At 36.9% G+C, this 25,157-nt stretch overlaps 1 protein-coding gene across 15 annotated transcripts in view; it reads left to right on the top strand.

The window, feature by feature from the left end:
- ESRRG (estrogen-related receptor gamma) overlaps window positions 1–25,157 on the top strand; it is a 683,317-nt gene that overhangs the window by 544,196 nt on the left and 113,964 nt on the right. The window lies entirely within an intron of this gene.

The following is a 25,157-nucleotide window of genomic DNA, read 5'->3' on the forward strand; positions in this document are numbered from 1 at the left end:
TCCATAGTGCAGATGACTTTGTTCTCTGTTCCCCTTAAAACTTGCATTCTTTAACACACTTTCTGTTCTTTTTCTGTATATATAATGGTAAACTGCCAGAATACTGATGAGGCCAGAATGATGTTTGAATCTTTCTCTGTAACCCACCAACCCACACGCATCCTCCCGTTTTCTTTTGGGGAAGGAAGAAATGTATCCGCACTCCAGTCTGTCCCTTCACCAGTTGCATCAGTGAGGTGGAGACTGTCCCCCCTGGGCAGTCTGCTCACTGGGTGGATGCACTGCCTGTCCAGCTATTCTGCACTGGCTCGTCTCTAATTAAAGTACTTGCTATGAACGATTTTTAAGTACTGGAGCTTAATGAAGTTAGAAAAAGGATTTGGATGCAGTTTGTGAAGACTTCAAATTGTCTGAGTTTTTTCTCTAGGGAGAATTGTAAAGTCTGGAGGCATTCTGAATTACTTACAATGTATTCCATTTTGTTCTTTTCAAAAATTCTCTCATAGTGGTGAATAGCTGAGAAAAAAAAAAAAAGCCCACTGCCCATCTTTTCCCCCAGGAGAACACTGTAACTCTTGCTTTGCAAAGTGGCTTCTTGGGAATTTACAAGTCTTTGAATACTGTTATCTAATTAAAGGGATCTTTAATTCTCATTGGCAATTCTACCTTTGACCCTACAGTATCTAGGAGTTGAAAGTAAAATCACATTCATCCAAGATAACCCGAAGCTTGTACATTTGGAAGCTTATCCCTTTCACTAATGCCTGGAGCTTTATGCTTCAGAGATACTGGGCTGAGCATGGAAAAGGAATGATCTGTATAGTTCTATGTAGATCTATGAGGTGAATTTCTTTGTCCATTGGTGGTGTACTGCTGACCAGTAAAATGCTGGCTAATACCTTCTGTTAGAGATTGGAGTCGCAGTAATTTGTCGTCAATAACTGTAATTAGGTTTATCTACCCTTTTAACCAATACCATAATCTTTACCAAATTGTTATTGTTTGGAGCTATTGAGGGAAATTCTGGAAAACTATTTTAAAGATTGATCTCAAAGCAGTTCAACCCTATAGGGATTCTTCCTTTTATCCATCTCTTACTAATTTTCTTCTGAAATATTCAAATGCTTTCTCAGAATAAAAAGTCATGAAAGCATGTCATGTATCTGAAAAATAATTAATATAATTGACAGGAATGTCGGTTTTCTGCTGAGGTGTGTTTCTCCTAATCCCACTGTGCAATCTTTAATATTGATCCAATTGTTAGGAAATCTTGTCACTCTCCACTCACCATACCTGGGCTAAATATTTTCAGAACTGGGGATCCTGAAGGTATAGAATATTTACATCGGTATCATAATCATCGTTTGACAAAAAGAGGTTTCCTTTCACTTATGTGCTGGGGCATTGTGTACATAACATCTATGTATGTAAGAGGTATATGCAGCATGTGTACAATGCTTGCTTGGATTTGACAGTTTATTCATTATGTACATTGCATATAATATTGCAAATGACACATCAGAGTATTGGAATCTAGGCAATAGGAGTTCAGCACTTAAAGTGTCCAGGTTGCACCTGAACTAGTTGGAGCCTGCCAGCCCCTGCAAGCCCACTGAGAGCATCTGTCTCGCCACCACCTTGCTCATGCTGTCTCCTCCGCAGGCCCTCCGATTCTTCTGACTATGAGCATAAATCATCCACCTGTCAGGAGCTCTTGCTGCCTGGATTATGCAATGTGCCTGCCTTCATTTGGAGGTGGTGTGAGCAGGAGATTGCTGCAAATGGTTTGCATTCATTTTAATGCCATCCCAGCATTTCTTTAGCTTTAATGAGGGGATTAGGGTGGTGACAATGACTTTCAGAGACAATGAAAGTCTTCAAGATTCTGAAATTTGCTTTGTATGTTAAGGATAGCTCAATTTGAGATCTCTCTCCCTCTCTCTCTCTCTCTTCCTCTTTAAAAAAAAAAAATCCCAAATGAACCAGTAATTTAAACATTTAGGAAAAGGAAAAGGATATTATACAAAGCCGGCTGTCTATAGCTCTATTTATTGGCTTTATAACAGTTCCCTCCAGCTGACAAACTTAAAATCAGTCAAATTTATTGCTGATTCTCAATGAGTTACTTTCGGGCATTGACTTTACACATATTGGGGAACCTCCCCCCTTTTTTTTCTTTGCTGCCTTTTCTTACTCTGGAATTAAAAAAAATAAAAAACCTAAAATGTCTTCAATAATTTTAGCTTCACTAGCTGTTGACTAGTACAGGTAAATCATATCTTTACAAAAATCTCTATTTTGTGTTTTAAATTTTAATCCTTCCTGGTATACCCAGGATAACCTCTATTGCAAAAATAGAGATCCCCCTCCTCAACCACCAAAATATATTAATGTTTCGTTAAGAAAACGTTCTAGTCATGTCAGCTTTATATCTATGATACATACAAAAACATGAAATTTTCATTTTCTTTGGTCCTTTTGGCATCGTCAGACTTCAACTCAAAGGAGATATAACTAGGACTGTGTTTATTTTATTTGAAATTGGAAGAATGAAAATTCCAGTTGTTTTCTTGCTTATGAATAGCAAAAATGCTATCATTGTTTCACAAATGCTATCATCACCTATAGATACATAAGTTGCATAGAACAGATGAGTGAAAGAAAATATTGCTTTGAAAATGAGACTTAAGTCAGTGAGCCATTAGCTAAAGTCAGGGTAGGGAGACACAACATTATGTATATTTGGTAATATCTTTAAAAAAGTGTTTTGATATAGTTTAATATAAGCATATTAGTGAATTAAATGACGTAGTACTACACTAGACAGAATATGTGTTATCTAAAATATATGATTCTTTTATTGTCACAGAATTTTAAATAGAGTAAGCATTAGATTTTACATTCCTACCTATGTTTTCTTTCTTAGAAGCCTTTAGGACCTCCTGCATGTGTTTATTTGCTTAAGGGGATATGGAGGGCACCTCAGGAGGGAGAGAGTGACAGTTCTTGCTGGCTTCCTGTCCCCACTGCTTCCTCATCCCAATCCTTGTCCCACCTCTTCCACTGTCAAAGCCAGAGAGCTTCTCAGTTTTCCTTGGGCACATGGGTGTGAATTTTATTAAATTCTGAGACACTAATATTCACAAAGAATAAACACTTTCATATTCTTTCTACTATGTGTGTGTACATGTATGTATACCTATGTGTGAATGTATATTTCATATACATATATAATAAATAAACATGTGTGGTATGTATTTTATATATAGTGTATATACTTATACACGTACCTGTATCCCTTTTGAGGAAACATCTAAATTAGGCTTTTGCATTAATACTGAGCACACTGAGATTTGGTCTACATTGGAGAGGGAACAAAGGAAGAAAATTAAATGATGTTCTAGAGAACCTGGGCTATTTATAAGTCCTCATAACACAAGAATAATTATTTTTCCCTTGACAATAGTACTTCTAAACATCTTAGTCACACACGGAAATCTTTAATGAGTTGAAATATGATGTAAATGCATTTTCCAAGTATTCATAAAACAAACACTATTTACCAAGATAATAAGTAGCCTGCGAATCTTGAAGTAAGAGCTTTCTCCTTGCTACTAACATGGTTGCAGATTTTCATCTGCGCTGAGAAAAGTGACTGTATAGATACACAGTTTGAACATAGCAACTTCCTGTGAGTATTTTTGGGAACGCAATTGGCCTTATGAGTGACGCATACAGAATCCGAGTTCCATGCTTGGAAGTTTATTAGGTGAGGGGTTAACAAGTTAGCCTCCTACTTTTCTACCCATTTTTAATGTGATAGAAAAGTATCAGGATTTTTTTTTTTCTTTTCCTTCTGTTGTAACCTGGTGGACTCAGCTTCCTAGAACAGAAAATGTGTTTCATCATCATTTTTCCCCGTCACTGACAAATCTAAATTTATGTATATTTAAAAAAAGAAAACAGGAACATTTGAAGAGATAAATGCAACACAACACTGACAAAATCTGATGAAAAATCTCACTCTTTTATCTATGGAGAAATTAGGTTTATCATCAGGACAGCATTCTCTTTTCATTTTCTGAAAGGTGCTTTTTGACAGACCCTTTGCAGTGGACGTCACACTCACAAAACATGCTGTCACAGGGCTATTTGAATATGGTGACAGGCTCATTATCATGTTGAAGACTCCTGACAACACTGCAGAGGGGAAATGGACAGGGCTGCCAATCAGCTGTTGAAAAGACTGTGGTTGAAATAGGGTTTTTTGTTCCAAGAACAGTAGTACAAATTGACTGCATTAATTCTTTTTATTATAGCCGTGCACACTGTAGTTAAGGGCTCGGGAGGGTTTCCATTATCAACCCCTGTTTTCAGCAGGTTTATTAGCTAACCATAAAAATTTGTTCCCAGCTGAAATTTGGCAGAAGTAGACGCCTTTTCCTATAAGATTTAATTGTGTGTGTGTGTGTGTGTGTGTGTGTGTTCACACGCACATGTGCATGCACATGTGTTAGTCTCACTAACAATTTTAAAAATTGTCAAAATGGAGTTTGATGAGCAGGTAGACACGACTTCCAAAGTATAGCTGTAATTCAGTGATCATTTTATGTCGAACGGAAAAATAATTCAGGCCGATAGTCTATGATTGTGATTTAGAGCACTGAAGTCTTTCTGATCACAAAGAATGAAAGTTACAAATGAAAATTCATAAATGTTGCTGTCATGAAGCAAATAGTTTTTCACAGCACTTCTCCTAGTATTTGTTTGTCATCTAATCCTGACTTCGTGATAAGGAAAGCAATTGTGTGCCTAAAAGTCAAGTTATTTCCCCAGTGTTTTCAGTGACTTCACCAGGGTTCTACTTAAAATGGTGGTGACAAAAGTTTTCACTTTTGTGGGTAATTTGTGGGGAGGCAGTTGGCCTCAAAAATTACCATGTATGTGTGGTCCTTTTTCTTTTAAAATTTTTACAAGCGAAGAATTAACTTGGGGACATTATTCAAACAGTGTTTGAAGCCAACAATAGACAACCAGAGGAATTGTAAACTGGCTTTTTCCCCCTCTTCCTTTGAGCTCTGTGACTGTGGGTATGACTTGGTATTTTGCCTAAGTCTCTATGCCAAGGGCACCAAAAGAAGATCATCAAATTCTAACCTTCACATAAAGCAAGGGTATTTCTGTTCATAAGTTTTGCATAACTGTTTCTAATGATCCCTGTTATGTTCAGTGTGCAAGTTACTTCCCGGTGGTAAGACACTACAGGAACCCACAAGAGAAACATTAATTCTCCTCTGCCATTTGGTGTATTGCAGCATTTACACACTTGATTAGAGTCTGCTCTGGTGAAAAAAAGTTAGCATTCCTATATAAAAGCCAAGTTCTCCCCAGAGAGTGACTTAGACATTGGAGATAATAAGTGCAGTAGGGAAATTTTACTTATTTTTCGTAGTTATTCCATTCTGACTTGACTTGCTAACTATGTCCTAAATTTGCTTCTCACAGTGATGTCTTATATCTATATACAACCAATAGGCAAAATTATGTGGCTTTTATACTTTATGTTTAAGAAAAAAAAAGTTTCCTTCCCACTTTTGTGTTTAATAAAACAACCCTGAAGTTGTCCACTGTCAGCTCATTGGTTTATGTGCTGATGTTTCTCTGATGTCTTGGTTTCATTCCTTCCTTTATACGTTGACTTATTCAGCAAAGGTATATTGACCATCTCTTTTTCCAAGTGGTAATTTCGATGGTGGAGAGTTCTAGTGAACAGGAGTTTGAAGAGTGTGCCATATAACTGGCTGTGGGGAACAGGACAAGGTGGCATGGGAGCACAAAGGAAGGGCATCTGTCCTAGTCTCATCATGTGCAAAGTGAGACCTGAAGAGTGAGCAGACGTGAACTCGTGAGGGGTGTAGGGAAAGAGAGCAGGTATTCCAAGTGGAGAGGTCAGTCGTTGCACAAGTTCAGAGGCTGAGAGAGAGTTTTGCTCTTTTGAGGAAATGAGAGTTGTTACAAATGGCCGAAGGGTCATGGATGATGTGAAGAGGCAGGTTACTAGCGATGAAGATGGAGTCAGGGACTTGATAATGAAGGATCTTGAAATCCACTTAAGGGTTTTGGACTTTGCCTGAGGTTTACAAGAAGTTTTGAAGGTTTTGCTTTTTTTTGTTTGGGATCAGATTAGATTTATGTTTTTGGAGGAACACTATGGCTACAACTTGGGGGAATGAATGACTGAACCAATGGTGTTGGCACGAGGGTAGGGTATGCCTAGGCCTGCTCTCATTTTTGGAATGAATTTTATTTCTTTCCTTCCTCATTGATTTCTATGATCTTTCTGTCCCCAATCGAATTTAAAAATAAGACTTTTTATTCGTTTGATGATAATAATTGGCCCCATGTTTATTCACATATTTCTCAACTCCAGAAATAAAATCATGAAGGAATCTACTCCGAATTGGTTTTAGCTTGAGTCTTTAGGATTTGATCCTTGGCCAAGCACAGTGGATCTCACCTCTAATCTCAGCTAGTCAGGAGACTGAAAAAGGAGGTTTGCTTGAGCCCAGGAGTGCAAGGCTGCAGTGAGCTATAATTGTGCCACTGTACTCCAGCCTGGGTAACAGAGTGGGACTCTGTCTCTGAAGTGAATGAATGGATGAACAAATAAATAAATAAACAAATAAAGATTGGATCCTATCAGGTTCAACCAAGTTATTTGTATTCAGAGTGTACACTGGAAGTATAGCAAGGACATAAATTAACATTTGTGATTCTAGACTCTAAGATACTTTCTAGCTCTAAAAATCCATTATTCCAATCGTGAAGATATTATACTCAGATTCATCAGGATACATCTGAAGAAAGTACACCATCAAGCTCTAGGTTGATTGTGTAGTTTATACCCTATGAATATTGTAAAAATCACTATCCAGATAGAGGAATATATGTCTTCCAGAAAATCATACCCATGCCTTTGTGATGAAATTAATTTTCCCATTGTTCCAAGTATACCTTGCATACTGTAAATACAAATACAAGCATAGGAATACTTTCATTTTCCTAATAGTTTAACTTTTATCATTCAGTACAAGGAAAAAAAAAAAAACTTCTTAATGATCCCTGGAGCATATTTCATAATTATCCAATAATTTACATTAAGAAGACTATGCTAACAAAGCTGCAATAACAGAGAAAATAACCATTTGCCTTTTATTTCTTGATGGAGTAGCCCTTGTTAAGACTAATGCTGCGACTGGATTGAACACCTTTCCACTTTCTTCACATAAGCGTGCTTGTGAAATTCTGGTTTCTATCCAGGTATTTGGGAAACGATACTTAATTTATCTATCAAAAGTAAAAGTTTGGTTTTGTTTCAATGTTTATTTTTTGACCCTGCCCAGCAGAGTATTACTTTAAAAAAAAAAAAAAAAAAAAGCTGGCACCACACTGTAAAAATCAGCATTCCACTAGATGGAGCAGAGTGGAAGTAGAAGTAAGCAGGGCTGAGATGTGTTGAGGAAGCTGAGTTGGCAACTGAGAGAGTAAGAACCAGATACAATGTGACCAAAAAGAAAGGGAAGGGAATTCAGGGGTGGGGTGCATGGGAGGTAGTGGCAGAGGGACCTGGTGAAAGAGAAAGGATTGAGTGACCAGGAAATTTATACGTTTTAAAAAATGGCACCTATGAATTAAGAGGTTTCCAAGTTTGCAGATACAATCTTAAAATTTGTAGCTACAAACTAGTTGTTCCTATAGGGATTCTAGATGTTTGTTATTGACATCCACAAAGAACAAGGCTTTCCATACCAAATCATGACATCATATGTAACATTTCTTTGTTACATCATATGTTACATCATATGTAATATTTCTTTCCCTTCTGGAAACTAGTCCCTTGAAAATGGGTTAGAAAATCTGCTTTGGAGGATTTCCTTGCCGTTTAATAGACTTTAGTGGTCACACATTCCAGAAATACTACTTTCCTTTTACTTTAAGTCTTTTAGGTTCTGACAGAGCCTGTGGACACAAAGATAGAGAAAAATAAAATCTTAGCTCCATGGAATAACTTAACAGTGCTGTTACTTTTGATTCTAATCTATTTGGCTAGCTGTGCCTCTAAATATAAATAACTCCACTGCCTATTTTGAACATCAGCTGATCATCCCTACTTTTGTCTTGTGGTCACACAGGTGTCTATACTTCTGTGCATATGTTAGTACTTTAAAAATCAGAAATTGTTCATTTTCTCACCACTTCATGCTTTTCCAAGTTAAGCTATCTTTTATCTTTAGCTCCTTCCAAAAACTAATTGCAGACCCCTTATTCTGGTTGCTTTCTTTTATTATTTTTTACATAATAAATGTTCTTCTTTAAAGCATGGTTCTCAGACCTGCACAAAATGGTGGTGTTTTAATGCTCAATATTGCTTACCCAGATCCCTCGGCTGCAACAGCTCTCTCCATATTATTCATGCTATTAACCTTCTCATTGGCTTCAATCTTTAGGTGTTTTTTGTTGAATTGTTTTCTAGTTTTCACTCTCTTATTCTTTATTTCCCTAATTGATTTATCATCCCAACCTTGAACTTTAAATTTAGCCTTATTACATTTAAAGAAATCTCCTTGAATGATACCCTTTAGAATAGCTTTGCTATCCTATATAAGCTAAGTATTTTTTTCTTTGGGTCACCTGCAAATATAATCAATTTGCATTTGCATTCTTTGTCTTCAAGTCCTTATAAGTAATGTTGACATTTTCATTTTATAAAAGTTTCTAATCCCCCTCTGGAGTTCTCCTCCCCTGCAAATTGACATCAATTCATTAATACACAACATTTGAGTCACATAGCACATCCAGCTGTGAGAGTGCCTAACTGAAATATCATTTAGCCTTAAATTCTTCTAAATTTACTATCATCCACTCTGCATGTTTCTGTCTTGTCTACAGGATTTTCATGTGGATTTTGCTAAGTTCTTGGTAGAAAGCACTGTCAAGATATCTGTGGTATTCCACTCATCTGCTAGGACAATAACTCCATCAAAACAGGATGAGATTTTTTTATGATATGATATGATTTGACCTTTAAGTTTTTTCTTCTGTTTTAAAGGATTAACTACTATTGGTTATAGAAAATGAGTGTGGAAAATGCAGAGTAGAGGGAGGAAGAAAAATTCACCACCAAAAGACAACTATTGTGTGCTTGAGTGAACGCATGCTTGCTCATGGGGCTTTGAACTTAATTCACTCTAAAATTTGGTAAGGGATACACATCAGGATCTATAGTTTATAAAATTTTCTGTTTCCTCTCTTCTAGAGAATCTAGACTTGGTCACATCTGCAGATGGGATTCTTTTATTCCCATGTTTTCTTTGAGATTAAGAAAAGTGCTTCTTTAGTTTCATGAGCATATCATTCTAGCAGTCTGGATGTGATTTCCCTGTGATTTAATTCTTTTTAATAAAAGAAATTTGACACTTATTAAAGTGTGTAGACACTCACTTATTATTTTATTTTGTGGTTTATTCATTTGTAATCTAGTTAGAGGATTGTTCTCTTTGATGGAGAAAATGGGGGAAAAAATCTCTGACAAAAGAGTATATTATCACTTGGCCATATGTTCTGTTACACTGTTTTACCAGTCAAGGTTCTTGCAATCAATATAAATTGATGTTAGTTAAACAGAAAAGGAATAGATATGGACAGGAGGATCAGAGGCTTAACAATAGATGGGAATACTAAAGAAACTGCCTCAGGAACAGGCGGGGACTGCAGGAAGCTGAGTGGCTGAACCACAGTTAAGTTAGTGCCCAGGAATATCCCCCTAAGGACACTGTTGTGGCCACCACAGGAGCCACTATCACTGGGCACTGGTTGCTGCTGCAGTGGGCCCTGGAGTGGATTCTCAACATTCCCCTCCTCTTTGATTCATATTCAGACATCAGGCAGGGTTTTCTGATTGACTGAGCACTTATCCCTTCACTGCTGTGTTTGAGGCTAGCAAGTGTCTTGAGCTTTAGTTGTCTTGTGGTGGGAAGTGGGACTCTCATCAACAGATACATAAGTACATGCTATAACCTTCCTTCCTAAGCAAATGAAAAGCAAGACAATTAAAACAGACTAAAAGATATTTGTTGTTTTGATGTCTTTTATAAGCCTTGGCTAATTTGGGAAAATACATTTCTTGTTTTTAATTTCTTTTCTTCCTTTTGAATGTTTTCATTGTTCCCTCCCTTTACCTCCAAACTTTTTGTTTGTTTGTTTGTTTTTAATTTAAATTTGTGAAAAAGTATCCTGCCATAGGTTGATGCATAGAAAGGTTCTAGGCCAGAACAAAGGCATAGTTGCGTTTGACTTTTGACTGGACCACTTAGTAGCTCTGAGCCTTGAATAAGCCGTATAGCCTCGTCGAGACTCAAAGTCGTCACCTATATGGAATGGAATGAACAGTACCTACATTGTAAAGTAATTATAAGGGCTAAAAATAATATTTTTTAATCTTAAAGTTTTTTTTGATGTGTAATAACTGCACATATTTATGGGATATGTGTGATATTTTAATAAATACATACACGGTATAATGATCAAAGAAGGGTATTTAGCCTATTCATCACCTCAAATATTGATTATTTATTTGTGTTGGCAACATTTCAAATCTTCTTTTCTAGCTATTTTGAAATATAGAATATATTAATGTTAACTATAGTCACCCTACTGTGCTATCAAACACTAGAACTTATTCCTTCTAACTGTATGTTTGTACCCATTAGCCAACCTCTCATTGTCCCCCCTGCTTTCCCAGCTTCTGATAACTATCATTTTACTCGCTATAACCATGAGACCAACTCTTTTAGCTCCACATATGAGTGAGAACAAGCAATATTTGTCTTTCTGTGCTTAGATTATTTTACTTAATGACCTCTGGTTCCATCTATGTTGCAATAAATGACAGGACTTTATTCTTTTTATGTGACTGAATAGTATTCCATTGTGTATATATACACCACATTTTCTTTATCCGTGCATCCACTGATGAACATTTAGGTTGACTTCATATCGTGGCTATTGTGAATACTGCTTCAGTGAACACTAGGGTGCAGGTTAAAGATAAAATGTTTTAAAGAACCTAGTCTATAATAGATGTTCAATAAATGATCACTTTACATTACCATTAGTCACACTGAATTTTGAAGATACTGGATTATCTTCTTCCCTTTGAAATTTTTAGCAGTTTAACACATAACAAATCTAATGTTTTTAAATATAAAATTTAGTGTTTTAAAAACATTAGATTTTGTTAACAACATAATGGTGTGAATTTTAAAAATCTACAAAAACATAATTAGATATCTAAAAACTGACTTCCCTATTGAATACATTGTGCTTTAATTTTTAACTTTTCTATATTGAAAGCAAATTTACAGCAAATACAATTTTTATTCTTATGATTTCTTTATTCATGCATATATTTTGTAGTTGTAATTCTAGTATATAAATTAAATTTACATATACTTTTGTATTTTTAAAATGGTATGTCACTAAAAACTAATGTTGTAGTTAACTTAACGATTTGCTTCACAGGATAACTTGCGGTTTCTCTTTTTTCTTTATTATAAATAAGACCACCCTACATATCTCTAGTATTTTTCTTCTTTTGAATAATTTCTTTAGGGTAAATTTGTAAAAGGAAAAACTGAGTCAAGTTGTGTGGGCAGTTTTATAGTTCTCGATATGACATACATATCACTCTGGATTTTTAAAGAACTGTATCTATATATCCATAAAATATATATATATAATATATATGAATAATATAATATATATGTGAATGTATATATGAATAAGGCATGGATCCTGTCCCTTAAGAGGGACAGAAGGTGATTGTAAGATAGCAATAATTACAATATTATATATATATATACTTTAAAGTCTAAGGTACGTGGATGGGCATTCTTAGTGTCATCTTCTTTCGTGATTATAAACTGCAAGATGATATGATCACTTGCCCTTGAAGTTTCTTTCACTTTTGCACCCACTAATATTTTTACCAAAAGTTTTTCCTTATTGGAGGGAGTGACACTATTAATTTTCTTGATATAATGTTTGTCTCCTGAGACATTATATTTTCTTTCAAGCTACTCATGGATTTAAACATTTATATTCTTAGACCAAAAATAACATGATGATGGCCATTATGAACTGAGAACTGCAGTTAGGTTCATTCATTCATTCATTTAATAAATGCATATTAAATAGCTACTAGGTACCAGTTACTCTGCCATGCACTTGGGCGAAAAATGATGAGTAAGGCATGGATCCTGTCCCTTAAGAGGGACAGAAGGTGATTGTAAGATAGCAATAATTGCAATATTGTGGGTATGCAGGAGATGCAAATGAAACACAAAGAAGGATTACCTGATTCAAATTTGGGAAATTGGGGAGGGCTTACTGCAAAGTGACAGCCAAACTCACCTTAAAAGGCAAGTAGGAGTTAAGTAGGGAACCAGAGAAGGGGAGCACAAGAGAATTCCAAATACGGGGAGTAGAATCTACTGGAGAGAATGGCACCTTTGGGAATGACAGGTAGTTCATTCTGGTTCAGTTTAGTGTCTACGGAGGTGAACGAGGGATGAGGCTGGCAAGGTAAGTGAGATCTTGAAGAAGAGCATCCCTAAAGAGTTTGTGTTTCATCCAGACAGTAGTGGGAGAGCCAATGAAGGGCTTAACCTGGGGGCTGATACGATTAGATTCTCATTTTTAGAACAGTGAGTCAGACCTCAGTGTGGCCAAGGGATAAGGCAGCTGGCAAGGCCAGTTACAAAGATACCAGCAAGGAACCTCCTGCAGTAATCTAGGGTAGAAACAATGACAGACTGAAATAAAATATTAGTCCTGCCTTGAAAGAAGTGAACAGAGTGGGGAGGTAGTAAGACAGCAGAATGCACCGAATGTGGCGGGTGGGTTGCTGGACTAGGACAGGCACAGGCATGTCTGACTGTCAATGGTGCTGCATTTCATTGCCCCAGGGCACCCAAGATGAACAGGATTTGGGGAGTGAAAGGGGAAAAGGTGTGCATATAGCTTTTGAAGTACTGTGTTTGAAGTGCGATAGTGGAGCCACAGTATCCAGAGGCAGGATGGAGTGCTAGAAGAGATCTGGACTGCAGATGAAACTGTGGAAGCTGTCAATGTTTGGATGGGAATGAAAGATAGAAGTCATAGGGAAATTGCTTTAAAACACAAGACGGGAAGTGAGTTCAGGACAGAATCCTGGGTTTGCTGATAATAAGCCGAGGGTAGGAGAAGAGGAATTTAAAGGAGATTAAGATTGGAGTTGGAGGAGGAAAACCTAAGAGAACGTGGTATTGCAGAAACTCAAGAATGGAGATTTAAGAAAGAAGTGGTAAAAAGAAATGTGAGACACTACAGAATGGAAAGTAAGGAAAACTGAAAATATCACTAGAGTTGGCAACAAAGAGGTCAAAGCTGATTTTGGCAAGAATAGTTTCATTAGAATGGTGTGGGCAGAAATCAGGTGCTTTGAGGAATGCATGGGATGTCATGAAGTAGAAGTAATGAGAATGAATAACTCTTTCCTCCTTCTGGACTGTGAAGGGGAAGAAAAACAGAGACAGAGGGAGTGAGAGAGGAGTCAGAGAAAGACAGGCATACAGAGACGAAGACAGAGACAGTAAGACAGGGAGAGATATAGGGACACAGAAAGACGCAGAAAGAAACAGTGAATAGTGGCTAAAATAAATACATAATAACTGAAAGTAATTGAGTGAGTAACTATGCCATGTCTACTTCTAAGCACTCTATATGTATGTAGAAGCTCGTTTGATTCTTACAACAACTGTAAGAAATAGATATTATCCCCATCTTACAGATAATGGTGGGCATGAAGACACAGAAGTTAGAAGGCTTGCCTGAGGTTCTATAACTTTTAAGTGCTGGAGCTGGAATTTGGAGCCGGGCAGTCTACTCCAGAGTTTGAATCTTAATTACTACAGTATATTGCTTCCTATATTATCATCTCTAGGCACCTGGAATTTAGTGTTTATGTAGTGAAGCCTGATGTTTCTAGGTGAAAAATAGGGAAAGCAAGACAGTATTGTAAGGATCAACTTCATATGGAGAACAAGTGTTAATATAGATTTTTGTTGTTGTTGTTTTTTGCCAAATGAGCATCAGTGAAGAGTTTTCATAAGTATAGTGAGGACAAAAATGATCAAATGGTACTATTGGGACATTTGGTAGGTGATAAGGATTGACAAGCAGGGCGGTTCCAGTTTAGAGAAACATTAGAATAGATGTGGTAGTTAAGAGTTGATATAACAACAGTTTTGAACCAGTATGTGTTTCTGAGAAAGGAACAAAGCTATTGTTATTATTATTTCATGAATCCTAATCCTGTAGAAATAGTAGAATGAAATGAAAGGGGAAAGAGACAGTTCATAATTGGGCTAAAAGAGGAGACAGTTTCATTGGCCCACATATAAGATGATCACTGTCTGAGGGTGGTAGCATTCAGAGTTAAATCTGACAGAGTCTGTTATGAAAGAATTGAGATATTTGGTGAGTATTTTGAATGAGGGTTCAAGGCAGGGAACAACGTAAGACAACTCAATTATTTCAGAGAAACAAAGTAGGGTACCAAAAGCCAAGTAACAGAATTGAGGAAATTTAGAGTAGAAACTCAGATGAAAAGAAATAGTAATTTACTTAATGAATATTTAGAGTGCTTTCTCTGCTTCTTATAAGCCCTCTGATAGTACTGAACTTAGATTCATCATGAGTTTACTTAAGGTATGCTGGATTTTAGGTAATAATGGGGCGTCCAAATCAAAATGACTTAGAAGCAGTTAAACATTTGAAGCTTGAATCTGGGTGAGACTTTCGGGGATGGAGATATTAACTTGAGAACAGAGGCATAAAGATGAAGGTTTGGTTATGTATTAACTCACAAATAGCCTAAACTGAGAAAGAATGTCATTTTTTCCCCTTTGTCTCTGTGTGATTTTCCATGTGGTATTGAAGACAGGTATGCTGAATATTCATTTCAAAGGATATTATCTGTTCCAGATAGGGCGTAAAAATGATGTCTTGATCGGCTGTCATCAAATATCTCATGGCACTTTTTTAGAGTTAGCACTTGGACCTGAGGGTCATGGCCACAGTCTACTGTAGGGTCATTGTTTCTTACCTCTGGGAAATTTTGACAGGTTTCTTAGAGGACTGGAATTATTTCTGTCCTAAACTGTCTACTATTATTAGACACCGTTAAGTATCTGAATGCTTTTTCATCTTTGCACTGATAATTGAACGCAGTAACAGAAACTCACAGTATTGCTGGAAATGAGCAAAGCCATGTTTCTATTCACGTTCTAGGAATTTATTCCTCTTTAGCCTTTTAGAGCTCTAACACTCTCCTGCCTATGGCTTAGGGAGGAAGAGACCAAGGCCAGCCTTTGGTGATTGCTCATGGGTCTTTTTTGCCTCCCTGGGATTTTTTTCTAGGTGTTAGTGGGAATCATATTGGCTTAGTATATTTAGAAGAAAAGAGAGTGTTCCAGATCTTTTGCAAACATTATTGGTCTTAGGTATGGACTTGGCTAGTAGAATTTGAGTCATAAATAATGATCCCACTGGCATAGTACATTTGGACCACCTGAATATATGCCCTTAAGCACAATCAATATCTGCTCTCAGTGTAGACCTGCCTTTGTTCTACATTTGTTTGTGTTTCTAGGCATTTTGCTATGTGGTCACACACATGGGCATTTTCCTTTCGTGCCCATTCCAGCCTGTATACAACTCTAGCAAATCCTCAGTATATTTCTCATATTTAGTTATTATTAACCTTAACACCATTTAGAAGGTTATGTCTCCTAGAAAGGTCAGTATTTAACGTGACATTGGGTAAATTTTCAGTGCTATATGGTCTAGTTATTCTTATCAGTGTTTGTAAGCATCTGGCTAGCTTTGTTTTATGTTTCCTTACACCCTCATAAGTTGATAAAGTAACTCTTCAATTTCCTTGGTCCCTCTTTAGTATAGTTTTGTCACTGGTACCTTTTCTCTTTGCCAGAAGAACAGGGGCAAGGAATATTTTATGTTGGTATATTCTGGTCTCCACATGTGGGTGTGTTGTTTACAGGATGCAGGAATTTAGTTAGGTAAAAATGGTATCACCTATATGGGTGATGCTAATCTATATAATGCTGCAAGCAGTATCCTCCCTGTTCTGCATATCATATTTGTTCTTAAAAGTTAGAGTTTAATGATTTCAACTGATGCCAATTTTAGTCATAAGTTGCATTGAACTGAGACTATAGAAGTAAATATTTGTACTTCCAGAGGAAAAAAGGATGAATATTTTCAACATGATAATATCTTCTATAAGAAGTGTTTAGATTACTTCACATGGCTATATCTCCCTTTTTCCTTTATTTCCATATCTCTAATAAATGCTAATCTCATCTAAAAATAGAGAGATTCCTTTCAAAATATACTAGTAATTTATTTTCAGGCTTCATATGCTCAAATTAATGTAGAGTATTTTGTTAAAGAAATGTGTAACCAGAGTGGTTGATACACATCTAAATTTCTTCCTCAGGAAAATTCTGAGCTTATAAACTGAGTTTACAAGAAGCAGAACACCAATAAAAGGCATGCCCTACTACTGAAATAATTAGATGCACTATTTTCTTATGGGAAATATATACATACACACACACACACACATATATACATATATATATATATTTTTTTATTTGTTTTCCATTAGAGCTATTTAATAAAAAGAAGAAACATGCCTTTCTCTTAATATCATAGTAAACAAAATTTTAACAATGTATAGGCCATTCTAACATGTGAGGGAATTTCAAGTATGGAGCCTGTATTCCTAAAGGGCTGAAGATTCATTTGAGAAGGATCAGAGAATGCCTAAAAGAAAACAAATAATTCAAGAAAGCAGATATGAGTTTCCATATAAACATGGCAGGCACCAGCTATCAGGGTTCGGTTCCTGAACTGATTTAAGATGACCAGAGTGTTTTAAGCAGTCCTTTAGAAGTGAAATTTCTACTGTTCTTAAAGAAATGTTAGTTCTTAGAACTGCAGAGGTCAAGAGAAAGGACTTTCTCCATTGAAGTCCCTGTGGTCATATGAAGCCTCACAAGGACAACTTTCATGGTATTTTCCTGATATAGTAAGTATCATTTTGGCTAGAGTCAAGTTTTTGTAAAAGGCAGAATTTGGAGCTAAGGATAGAGAAGTAGATAAGATCCAGTTCATGGAAGGTGTTGCTTGAATTCCAGGCCAAATATCTGCCCTGTAGTTCGTAGACAGTAGTCATCCAGCTGAGGTCTTTGCGCAGGGAGGTCACAGGTATGCATGTGTCTGTGATGGCAGAATGGAGAGGATAGGTACAGTCTAGTGAGCACATCACCACAGATACACAAAGTGTCAAACAATGAGGGCCCTCATCAGATTGGCGGCAGTGGGACGAGAAAGGAAAAGATGGACTTGAGAAACATTCCTAAGGCAGAATTAACCTGACCCAGTGCCTGACTGGATTTGGGAATATTGTTGGAAGGAGCAATAATCACTTCATGAGGAAAATCAGTGGAGCCATCTGTTGCAATAGACTAATCCCCATATGCCATCAGTCTGCAGTTCTGAACAGCAAAGCCAAGATGACTTTGGAGAGTAAAATTTTGTTGTCAATGGTTGATGGCCTACCCCAAATGGCCTGATCAATCATGGGGCATTCAGTTTCCTCAAGATGACAATGTAGAAATGGGACTGTGGACAACTTGAGATGTTGACTAGAGATGGGGAGTATCAGAAGGAATCCTTTCTTCTCAGGGGTGTGGCTTTACCATCACATACCCAACACATGTGGGCTAAGATCTTTCTCGAGCTCCTTTTTCCTTACCTAGCAACAAATGGGCTGCAACCAACAGTCAGGTTTTGATTCAATGTATGGAACTGACAAAAATAATTACTCTGTGTGACTCTTGATAATGCACATCTTTGTCAAAATTATTCTAAGCACAGATCACTGGGATGTTTCTTTTAGTAGTGCCATGAGCTAGACAGGCATAATTTTCCAATAAAACATGAAGAAAAAAATTGTTTAAATTGGATAATAAACTGGATTTTTGCCCATTTAGATAGAGTAGGTCAAGGTTAGTACTTCGTGTGTGTTAGCCTAGAATAAGTAAGCACAATTTTATACATAAATATCACTTATTTGCCACTTCCATTAAGTTTATACTGTGGATACATATCCAGCCAGGGCTGCTTCTAGGATCTTATCCATATTCATTGGATATTGTAAAAGCAACATGGGATGGGAATCTTCATTGGAAAACACCCTGCATCTTGACATCTTGTGTCCAAACATGATGTCAATATTGATATTATCTCAAGGGATAGCAGATTTCAGATTGGTAAGCCAAACATATCTAGAGATTAATTCCTTTTTCTATATCCTTCAAAATACTGCTGTGCCTTCAACTATTTTCTTAAAACAGAGAATATTTAAGTAGAAGAGATGTTCCAAATGGTAACTATAGACACAGTTCAAAGGACAGTGGATAAAGCTATATTGCCACCTATCAGCAATGCACATTCTTCTAAATACTTACATATTTTTTCTCTAGGTCAAATAAAATATGTCGTAAGCATCTTTCTGCGTCACATATAAATGACTAAACCCCTTATTCATTTTGTTCCCACAATGTAGTGTGAATGAATTAGAGGTGAAGGGAGGATTGGCTTATATTAGTCCATGACTCCAGCTCACCAAAATGCATGCTTATTGTCACAAGTAGGCCTCATTAATTCTTTTTATAGGTTTGCCAGTCCTTAAGTGGTATATGCTTCTCCAAACTCTTTTTGAGAAAATGAACAATGGAATAAATGAGTGGATGAAAAATTAAGTAGATAAATAGGATTCTCTGAGGGCAGTGCAATATTTAAACTGGCAAGTTGATCCTGCAATGGTGGATAGTTCTAAAATGTATTAGATAATACTGATGGTTTACAATTAGGGCTGACCACATGTTCTAAATGATTTACATGTAACTAAATAATTTCATCCTCAAAACAATGCTATGAATTAGGTACTATTTTTAACCCATTTTGTGGATGAGAAAATTGGGGAACTGAGATATTAGATAATTTGATAGGAATCACATAGCTGGTAAGTTACACAGTTGGGATTGAAACCCAGAAATTGGCTTCTGAGGCTAGGCTTTAAAAAACTACACTATTTGCTATTAGAGAGTGGAAGGCTCCTAAGTTACAGGAAAAATTTTTCTCTATGTATATTTATGTAGATTTTTAGTGCCTAATAACAAGATTATGTTTGACTTGTTGAAATGTTGAGAAAGATCATAGAGAAAATGTGTGCTTTCAATCTTCTTGACTTGGTGTTGTCTACTTAGAGCTTTTCTAATTCACATTGAATAGGCATTTCAGTTTGAAAACATTTTAAGGCATTTTACTGACTAGATATTTCTAGTTCAATTTGACTCTCCTGGTCACATGCATTGGGTGTACTCCGTGGATTATTCAGTTATCAAGTCAATTCCTTAAGCATCTGTTAACTCTTCAACTAAACAAACCATTCTATGTTGTGAAAAATACAATTGGACTTTAATATTAACCTCAAAAAAATATGGTTGGGAAGGTAAGCAGGCTTCTGGAAAAGGACCCATATATTACTTGTGGTCTTTTGTCTCCTGTCACTATTGCATAAATTTCAGAACATAACAATATTTCTAGCTTAGTGTTAGATACAGTTTTGCGGAGAAAAAATTAATGCCCTTACTGGAAAGTTCCTACGGCTGCCATATGAATTGTTGCTCAAGCCTACTTATTTGAAAACCAATTAAGGTAAGAGATCTTACTTCCCATTTCTTTGAAGAGAGGAAGCAGAAACAATGAAGATAATGGGCTGTTTGATGAATTGGTCATCCACAATAGAATGAAGGTGGCCCCCAATATTTCCAATGATGTGTTTTCTTTGCCTATTTAGATAGACTTTTGGAAACATCATTTGACATTTTGTTTCGTATTTATTATTTTTTAATAAATTTCTGATTATAGGAATTCTTATAATTTCACTAATGTTCCCTCTTCCACACATGTGAGCATGTGCACGTGTGCTTAAGCATGAACTCACATACACATTCCAACCACCAGAACTGTATGATATTAGGAAGTCTTTCCTTTCTCTGATTTTGTAATATTAGATATTGTTGTAAATGCATTAAACAAGGAAAAGAGCTAAGAATGCATATATTGGTGTGACTTTTGTATTCCTCGTGGGATCTGGTGGAGCTGAATGCCTCGCCAAATTAATTTGCCACTCATGAGCCTCAAATTCTGACAAAGCCTACAGGGTTCTAGTGGATGTGTTTGCCAGTAAATCACACATGCCAAGGAAACCACAGTGACCTGTGTCAATGGCACGGGCTGTTCTCAGTAGGCTTGGTCGTTGACCCCAGGCCACCCATCTTCCCTGCGTGCCTACATATATCTCTCTCTGAGAATTTCAGTGACCTACTGTTCACTCAAGTTCATTGAATTTACAGTGATCACTCCTAACTTTAAACATAGAAGGCAAAGAAAACAAATCACACCATTTTTCTGAGGATTATGGTCTCCCCTGAATTTAGGAAAATTTCAAAAATTATTTTTTTTAGCATTCTAAGATGCTGTGAAAATCAACTAAGATGCTAAATATAAAAATTGTTAAGGGCTACAACTTGCATAAATACTGTCAAATATTGAAAATGAAAGTAAGCCACATAATGTATACTTACGGATGTCTGAATCATTATATACGTATTACTTATTTATATATATGTAAATTAGGTGGATAAATATGTACGTTTTTAGCTGAGCAAAATAGGACATGGTACCAAATGAGGCTAAGGTGGCAGATTCAATTCCTGTATAGCCTGCTCAGTTAATTCTGTTCTTTATTCATAGATTGAACCCCTGATTCTTAGTCAGATCTTGTATAATGTTTATAATGTTGCAGCTGGTCCAAAAAGGCAGTGTGAATGAATCAGTGCAATTCGCCCCACTATTGGGAAAACACGCAAACCTATCAGGGTACATCCATATGTATCTGTTCTTTTGAGGGCAAGTGTAATTTTACTCTCAAATTCAATGTGTGATTTTGATATTACTATGTGAGTCTTGTTAAAATATGTAAATAGGGCATTTGCTAAACTGTCTTTATTTAGTGTTCTTTTAAGTGATCATAAAATTTTAATGACTATTATTACTGATACTCTAATAAGTACTTCAATGAATTTTTTGATGGTTAAATATAATTTGTATGTTACTCTAGAATCTCAATATGGGCATTTTAATATTGAGGCATTACCGTAAAATATTCATGCCATCAGCCTTCCATATTGCCGTACCATAGAATAAATGCATGTTGATTTGAACTTAAATCTTTCTGACATTCAATGGTTTGGGTATCACAAAATCTTGTAAAGCATTAGCTATTCAGCTGAGGGAAAGTGACTTGCATTTTCAGAGTATTTATAAATTGATGTTAAAAAATATTTTATTCTAGCCAAGCAGACTCTTGCTTTACAGTCTAATTTTGGACATATATGTGGGTTACTTAAATAGAGAGATAACATTAATCTTTCAGGAGCAACAAGTGCTGGGTGGGGTTAAGGCCAAGAGATTAGCATTTCTGTTATCAACATGCTATTGTTGGACTTAAGTACCACAATATATGATCACTGCAGAATGTTCAAATAATTTAGATTCTTTTGAACTCTGCTGTATGATACTACATTTCCTCACATTGCAAGCCCCCATCTCCAACTTTTTTTTTTTTTCTAAAGGCGGAGCAGCAATTAGCAGGAAATGTTACATCTAATATGCCTATGATTTGCTTGAGACCAAACAAAGCAGCTCATGATACTGCATTACTGCTGCTATTTATGTAGACATTAGGCACAGGAGCAGGTTTTTAACAATAGGACTGCTTGGGCTTTATGTTACACATCATGAAACATTTTGTTTATGCTTTATAAATAGTGTTGCCTATTTATAACCTTCAGTCACTATTCTTTTAATGGCATTCTCAAGTGGCCTTTGGTTTGGTTAACATCAGCCACTCATGCCTTCTGTTCTGTTGCTTGAGAAGTTAAATGGGAATATGGGAGTTTTAGCTGGCCAATCTATTAAAACTCTGGGAAATCGTTAGGGTAAAGGAAGTTAAGCTATAACTGACATCATATAACAAACACTGAAAATGTTGAAAAGAAACAGATTGGATGAGTTTTGTATTATGAAAATGTCAGATGCAGTACAGTAGTTCCATTGGAAAAGATCTCTACATACACTAAGAGTCTTCTATTCCAATTAAAAGAAGAAAAAAACCTGAGGTGACAGGAGATTCCTATGGGGGATTAGCTGTCTATGCAGATCTCAGGGAATCTTTGGGGGACATTTATTCTCATCTTGGTGGTAGAAGGAAGATTTTAAAGTTAATAATATTTCTGCCACCTTACTCTTTCCTCCCCTTGTGCTTACAGGCAAAGGTGAAAACCTGCCCTGTATCTCCTGTGTCTAATGGAGAATCCACATCAAAAGCAGGAAGTGCTTTTAGAGATAATAGAGAGAAGAGGGAGGAAAGTGAGATCAGCTCAGTGGTTTGTGGCGGCCTCTATAAAATCTGCAGAGGCCTTTACAGAAACAGGAGCTAGACAGAACTCACAAAAAGTAAAGGACATAATCTGTTCACAAATGCAGCCAGTTGGCAAGCCTGAATGACTGCCCTCTGTCATCACAGTAGGTACAGATCAACATACAATCCTAACACATTTGCATTTGTAAACAAAACGTAGAGAAATTGATGAAAGAAAGAGGGAAACAAATCAAACTTTCTAAAATTTTTTTATCAGACACATTTGTTTTTTTATTCTGGCACGTTTTGATTTGAGAAAGATGATTGTGAAGAGGACATTAGCTAAAGCTGCATTTTTTCTGTGTCACTGTGCCCATTCCCCCAAATGGTTCAGAGTAGAACATGTATCTTGAATTTACTACCAACCTCCTGGTAGGCTTTCACTGTTAACAAAAGCCACCTGCACCGGCAGGTTTGGGTAGCTTTGGGGTACTTTCCAAGTCTCTGTGGGCATACACTAGTGACAGCCAGGATCCAGTGGACCCTCTTCCATGATCATCCACCACAGCGACCCTAGTATAATCCCGACACATTGGGCTTAGGCCCTGGAGCCTTCTTATATGGGGTGAGATGCTTTATCCTGGCTATGGAAAGCAAATGCCTGACACTCACAATGTGATCAGGCTGAGGTGAAGACCCTGCCTAAAAATAGGCAAGGTTGGCGGGGTGTGGTGCTCACGCCTGTAATTCCAGCACTTTGGGAGGCCGAGGCAGGCAGATCTCCTGATGTCGGGAGTTTGAGACCAGCCTGACCAACATGGAGAAACCCTATCTCTACTAAAGATACAAAATTAGCTGGGCGTGGTGGTGGGGGCCTGTAATCCCATCTACTCAGGAGGCTGTGGCAGGTTCTCTTGAACCGAGGAGGCGGAGGTTGCAGTGAGCCAAGATCGCGCCAATGCACTCCAGCCTGGGCAACAGAGTGAAGCTCTGTCTCAAAAAAAAAAGAGAGAAATAAGCAAGGCCCACCGGTCTTATGGACGGTATTCCTTCTTTCCACATATGGGTAGCACTAGGGTGAGGGCAGCATTAAAGCCTGTAGAGGATAAAAAGGTCTATGATGGTAGGGGGAGATTAGTGTCTATATCTATCACAATGCCAAGTGCCAAACATGGAGTTGACTTTTCAGTCCCATCTGACTACTCTGAAATGCCGTGAACTGGAGTCTTCCCTGTAGCTAGCTGGGCTTCTGATGCAAAGTTATTAACAGAGATTGTGCATCAAGCGGGAAAGTTACCTTAAAACATATGTAAACAAGCTCTAAGTTAAGGAAATAGACCAGGGTGAGTAGACCAACCTGAGCATGCCCACTTAATGTAGATCACAGAACGAGCTCCGCAGTAGAAAAATATGCCAAAAAACTTGAAACTGTAACCCGATTCCTTTAGGAAGGAAGTGCTCAAAGAGTCTAGATATACTTTTGTTCTTTGTAAGCAAAGTTATTTCGGAGTGATTTCCCTGAAGGTTGGTGTTAACCTGCCTAAAGGTTTGTGGTCAACAAAAGTATTTTGTTTCAAAGCTCCTCAGTCACTTTGAAGTAGAAAGTCAATGCCTGTTCTGAAATGTGACAGGCTCTTCACCCCCAAACAGGTCTGAATAGAGTGGAGGCATGAGAGAATCAACTCTCCCTGCCATTCTAGTAGTTAAAAATATTAGAAACTATCTTCAATCAGTCTCTTGAATTTTTCATTTTACTCCTTATGACCAAGCTGCCTATAATAATCTAGTGGATTATATAATTACAAGACACCGAGAGGTCTGTTCATTTATCTGGGCCTTGGGTTCTGTTATGCATTTCTCCATTATTTCCCATAGTCAGTATTTTTTAAAACCTGGCAACAATGTCAACTTCAGTAAGTTAAGATGCTGTGCTCCCTTCGCTGTTTGTGCTTCCGTTCCTTATTAAATGCACCAGCTAAACAGAAAATGCGGTATAAATATGTTTCATGAGTCATTTAAGGATTCAGCCAAGAGACATTGCAATTGACTTTTGAGTCCATTTTTAGAACCAACTCTTTCAAGACTCTTCTCAACAGGAACACTTCCCCCTGCACTAGAACTGACAAGACTGTATGCATTACTTTATTTTGATACTGACATTTAAACAATAAAATAAAGCCATTTAAAACAAATAGTAGTGCTTTAAGTGTCTGGGCTGTCAAGATATCAAATTATATAACTTGGAAAAAATCAGAATTCATTGTTAATGGTATGCACTTAACACAAAGGGTCGCTGGAGTACTCACCAGATATATATTCAGCTACCATGTTGGAGCTAACAGGCTGTATTCCTTTAGATAGAATTGACTATATTCACTTAAATGGACTTGACTCTAGTACAATCACTGTATTCAAATGTCAAAAAAAAAAGAGAAAGAGGATGTCACAGAGGGTCACAAATTATGTTGGATTTTGACAG

Source organism: Mandrillus leucophaeus, unplaced genomic scaffold, assembly GCF_000951045.1.
Source record: "Mandrillus leucophaeus isolate KB7577 unplaced genomic scaffold, Mleu.le_1.0 Scaffold309, whole genome shotgun sequence".
NCBI lineage: Eukaryota > Metazoa > Chordata > Mammalia > Primates > Cercopithecidae > Mandrillus > Mandrillus leucophaeus.